This window comes from Pteropus alecto, unplaced genomic scaffold (assembly GCF_000325575.1).
Source record: "Pteropus alecto unplaced genomic scaffold, ASM32557v1 scaffold45, whole genome shotgun sequence".
NCBI lineage: Eukaryota > Metazoa > Chordata > Mammalia > Chiroptera > Pteropodidae > Pteropus > Pteropus alecto.
In genome coordinates this window covers 39,109,345-39,114,841 of record NW_006442491.1, presented here as the reverse complement: position 1 = coordinate 39,114,841, position 5,497 = coordinate 39,109,345, and positions in this window count along the sequence as shown.

Below are 5,497 nucleotides of genomic sequence, written 5' to 3'. Positions count from 1 at the left end.
AGCGCCCAGGGACTCCAGTCCTGGCAGAGATCACCCTCCCCGCCTCCCTCCTCGTCCCTTCAGCTCCCGGCCGCTGCTCTTCCCGGGGCGGCAGCACGTGCAATTGCAAGCAGGTCGGTGATGCTTTGTGAGACCGTCTCACTCTCTGGAGAGAGGCGGGGGGCCGCCCCCGTGTGGCCCGTTCCCATGGCGACGCCGTACACACGGTGGGCTCTCCAGGATCCCCGAGTGGGCTGTGCTCTGGGGCACACAGCAAACTCCTGTCCCTCCGTCCCCGACCGCCCAGGCGGCCTCAGCCCCTCACTAACAGGGGTTGCTGGAGAGAAGGCTCTAGAAAGTTCTAAACCCAAAAGGAGCCTCCAACTTCCAAACAAACAAAACAGGTATAACCATTTCTCCTTGTTAAAACCAGCAAACCCTAAATCATCGCGTTCTTCATTTTTAACTTCTCAGCAAGGAAAGCCGTATCTTCCTGAGTAACGTGTCCCCCTGCCATGGGGGGTGGGGACAGAAGCGTGCACATACCAGGCCTTTCCCGACGTGCAAGCCTGGTCACCCAGACAGAGGGTCCTCCTGGCTAATGTGGCCGGCCGGCTGAACCATGGCCCCCAAAGACGTCCACACCCTCGCCTCCAGAACCTGTGACTATGTCACCACAAGTGGCAGCAGGGACTTGGCAGACATAGTGACGTTAGGACCTTGAAGCAAGAGGTGTCTGGATTATCTGATGGCCTCATATCATTGTTATAAGGGGGGCAGGGGGTGGAGTCAGGGTGAGGTGGGTGACGCCACGTGCCAGCTTTGAAGGAGAGGCCGTGGGCCGAGGGTCGCCCGCGGCCCCTGGAAGCTGGAAGAGGCACAGAGAGGACCCCACCCCCGGAGCCGAGAGCAGGACGCCTCCCCCCGATGCCTCGCGTTGGGAGCAGAGCCGGGAAGGGGGAGCACGTGCTGCTCTCGGGCGCCAAGCTCCTGGCGACATGTCACAGTGGCCCTGTCGTCCTTGTCCCCACCCGGTTTACGTTCTTTGTTGCACGTGTGGCCCGTTTGGCCAGGCGTTCGTGGCTGGCGGTGTCTTTCCCGGAGGCACGGAAGCTCCGACAAGAGCAGAGCTGGTCTGTCTGCTGCGCGGTGGCCCCCCACCCGCCCCCGCCCGCCCCGGGCACGCGGGGGCTGCTCAGCGCATGCCTGCTGCGTGAGTGACAGCCTCGTGCTCGTGGGGCCGGAGTCTCTAGCGCCGGGTCAGTAACCTGCCTTGCACCCAGACCAAGACGAAGGGAATGAATGAGGGAAAACGCCATCTCCAAGCCCCCGTTCCCACCCTGCGCTGGCCCCCTGCCGCCCGGGACGGTGGGGCGGACGTTCTGGGGTTAGCGATTTCCGGAGGCGCCCCGTAAGAGTCTGATACCCGAAACGTTTCCATCACGAGTCTTCTCCAAGGTGCGTGTCATCGCCCCGGGCGGCGCATGCCGGCAGCGGGAGAGACTTGCAGGTTAACACGGGGCTGGCAGGATTTCTGCCGCCTGAGCCGATTCAGACCCCTCCAGGCTGGGCTTTCTGGCATCACCCGGGCTGTCACTCAGGGTGAGCCGGAGGCTGGGCCTCGATGGGAGGGAACTCGACCTGCCCTGGAGGCGACTCAAATACTCTCACCGGAGGCCCCTCAAATACTCTGCCTCCCGACAGAGCACATCTCGTGGTGCCGGCCGAGCTGAGTTCTCAGGGGCGCCCGGTGTCATCGGAGGAGCAGCCCCCACCGCCTTGCTGTCCCCCACAAAGACGCACAGACGCACGAAGGCAACACGCTTTGCCCAGAAGAGTTGTGAGATGGGGAAGCACCGCGCTTCCCCCAAGGGAGTGGTGGGTGACCGCCCGGCCACATCCTTGCCGTTTGGGGTCTCAAGGCAGTGTCTGGTCGTCACTTAGATGTACCCGCCTTTCCGTGTCAATGGCAAAGGACCCACTCCCATCCTTCAGAAGCTTGTGGTGGGCGGTGGCTTGGGTCTCAGGCTCACCGAAGGGCCAGGGGGCATCTGTCCGAGGTCCTGAAGACGCAGCCCCTCATCCAGCATGGCCAGGGACCACAGACAGGACACCTTTGGAAGTGCGGGTCAGCGGGTTGCTTTGTAATGATCTAGTCAGTGTTTCCTCAGCCCCAGCAAAGTGCCTGCATAGCTCCCAGATTAAGGCAGGGAGGCAAAACAAAGAAATGCATTATTCTGTTCCCTCAAGTGCCCAGCGCCATAAGTACGTGTCTGCAAAGACTCTGCTTTGCTGGGCGACTCGGATCCCGTGGGTGCCCCAGAGGAGGCCTTGTGGGTCGCTGTTTAAATGAGGAGAAAATTGGTTATAAATCAACTTAATTCTCAGACAGATTAATCCAAGGAGAACTCGATTTTCTGTGACGCGGTGGCTCCGTTAAGAAGGGCCAGGGCTCCAAACGGGGGAAAGTCTCTCTCGAGTCAGAGTCATGGAAACTTTTTAAACGGTGGCAATGTTATATTTTAAGCACGTTTTCCCTAATCCCTTCCTTCGTGGTTGGCACTGATTTCGGCAGGAAATATCGCTCACTGGAGGGCGGCAGAGGCAGCGGCCACGTGTGGTCCAAAGTGGAGGCGCCTCTGACCCCCGCTCCCCTCTCGCCCTGGGTGGAGGCTCTCACCCCCAGGACGTGCGGTGGGGCCCGGTCATTGCTGGCCGTGCCCTCGCCTCTGACCTCCACTCGGGGATGGAGGGACCGAGGCCACCAGCACCCTCCCCCAGGGAGAGGCAGAGGGGACCCTGGACCCCACACTCCCCACGGACGAGCCCGTCCTGGGAACTGCACACGGTGGGGAAGGAGGACGCACACTCGGGAAGTCATGGGTGGAGGGATGGGTGTTATCCAGGTGTGACATTTGTTAATGACCCTCGTCTGCAGTTTCCCAGCTGTGACTCCGGTGCCCTTGGGCTGAAGAAGTTTGTTCTGAGCTTCTGGCTCCCCTAAGGCAGGTTCAAATCTCTTGACAGCACAGGATTTCTCCCCGGATTTCCTGTTTTCCTCTATTTACTTATAAAAATACAACTTCTTTTTCTAGTTGCCAAAGAAATTCACATTCTTTATGTATGTTTTGGAAAATGTAGGCAATTATTGAGAAGAAAGCTGCAAGCCTCGGCAGCCCTGCCTCCCAGTGCCTCCGGCCAGTGCGTGCATGTGTGTGTGCTCATGCGCCCATGTGCGCGTGTGTGCTTGTGTGCGTACGGGTGTGTGTGCTCACATGTGCATGTGTGCTCGTGTGTGTATGTGTGTGCACATGTGCATGTGTGTTTGTGCACGTACATGTGCATGTGTGCTAGCGTACATGTGCGTACGTGTGTTCACATGCATGCGTGCGCGTGCACACGCACACATGCGTGCATGCGTGTGCATGCCAATGCGCACACACACATGTGTGTACGTGCGCACACAGTTGTGTGTGTACATGTGTGTGCGTGTGCTCATGTGCGTGCTCATGCATGTGTACTTGTGTGTGTGAGTGCTAGTATGTGCATGCGTGTGTGCGCTCACATGCACATACGTGCACATGGCTGTGTGCGCATGTGCGCGTGTGTGCTCATGTGCATGTGCATGCACGAGTGTACTTCTGTGTGCATGAGCATGGGTGCACATGCATGTGCGTGCATGTGCATGTGTGTACTCGTGTGTGCGTGTGCGTGGGTGCACATGCGTGTGCGTGCGTGTGCATGTGTGTGCGCTCGTGTGCGTGTGTGCGCCCAGCAGGAAACTGGCACGCCTTCACTCACACGTCTGCCTTGCCTCCCCCCTGGATTCACGTACGCGAGCGTTTCCCACCTTCCCAAAGCGCGTCTCGATAATCTGTTCCATTGTTTCCTATTCTATCTGTGTCCGGTGTGGACACTTCTCCAGTAGACATTTTCCGCTGTGTGGAGCTTTCCTGGCCATTGCCGTGTTGTCACGCAGGTCCGTGCACGTAGGTCTCCGGCCACGTCCTTCGGGTAAGGGACTTGGGTTTTGATGACATGACACGGGCTGCCCCTCTGGGCACAGGACTGGGTGCTGGGAGACGCCGGTTGAGCCGCTTAAGCAGGTTGGGGCCGAGGCTCCGCTCGCAGATGAGGCTGGACACGAGGCGGGGGTTCTGAATGGCTCGCTGAGCTGCGGTGTCAGACAGTCCCGCCAGATGAGCGTGATGCTGGCTTCCCAATGATCAGATGTGTAAAAACAAACGGAAAAGGTTAAAAACGGCACCGTCGGTTTCCACCTGGAAGGGGAAAACGTGATCCGAAATGGAGTCGACATCGATCAATCCCTATGTTATGCTTCCTCTTCCGGCTTGGTGGCACGTCCTGCTGACGAGACGGAGGGAGATTTGGGGGCACAGGGTGTGAAGCTGCAGCAAAACCACTTAAAATCCATTATGGCAGGAAGCACTTCAGAGCTGCCAGGCTCTGCGTCCAGTGCCAGGCCGCCTGGCTCCATTAAGTGTGACGCGGCTGTGACAGCCGGTGCTGCTGGAGGAACACGGGCCATGTGGGGTCAAATGGGACAGACGGGCACCACGTGACCCCAAAGTTCTAGGGCAGAGGGTCTGGGTACAAGTGGAGCCTGTTTCTGATAGGTTGTGTTACTTGGGACTAAATTTTGAAGGGACGCTGTTCCAGGACTGACTGACTGATGTCACCACAATAGGACCCTTGGCTTGGGGTTCATTGTCTGCGAGTGGCCCAGGGGAAAAGATGAATTATAAGGCCCCAAGGAGAACCTGGGGGGGCCCAGAACAGAAAGACATCAGCTGTTCATGAAGGAAAGCAACCAGAAGCGGGGTCTAGCGTGAGCCAGGGGCGCTGCATCCGCCCCGATGCTTCTCCCTGTGTGGGGCCAACGCGACGTCCCAAAGTTCTCTTTAAGCCACTGGCGGGGACGGACCTCTTTCTCTCCGGCTCAATTTCATGTTTGTTAACCCAAAAATGCAAGGCCAAAGCATTCGTCTGAGATAGATCAATAAGAATAGATACTCGGGACACACAGATTCTGGCCAGAGCCCAAATAGTGTTCTGCTTAGGACACGAAGGCCAGGGGTGCTTAGGACAAAGGGACAGGGGACGGTGTCATCCATGGGACGAGGCGTTGCTACTGGTGCAGACGATATAGAGACGCGAATTCTAAGCAACGTTTTTAATTTTCGGTCTGGTAGTCACCATATTTGGTTCCTTGTTATCTTTGCAAACAGAAGTTTGAGAGACGGTGTCACCCTAGGCCCATCGAAAGGCCGTTTCCCCAGTTCTCACCAGGGTTCGAGGCCTGGGGCGTGCCAGGCGGCTCCTTTGGGACGGCAGCTCCGGCTCCGCGTTAAACTGCTGCGTTTGTATGTGATTCTGCACGTTCCACGGAGGGACACGCTGACGCGTGACCACCCGTGCGTCCCTGTCCGACGTCCAGCGCCCTGAGCTTCTCTGTGTCTCTTTAAACGTCCACGCGCCCACGGTCTGGACTGCCTGA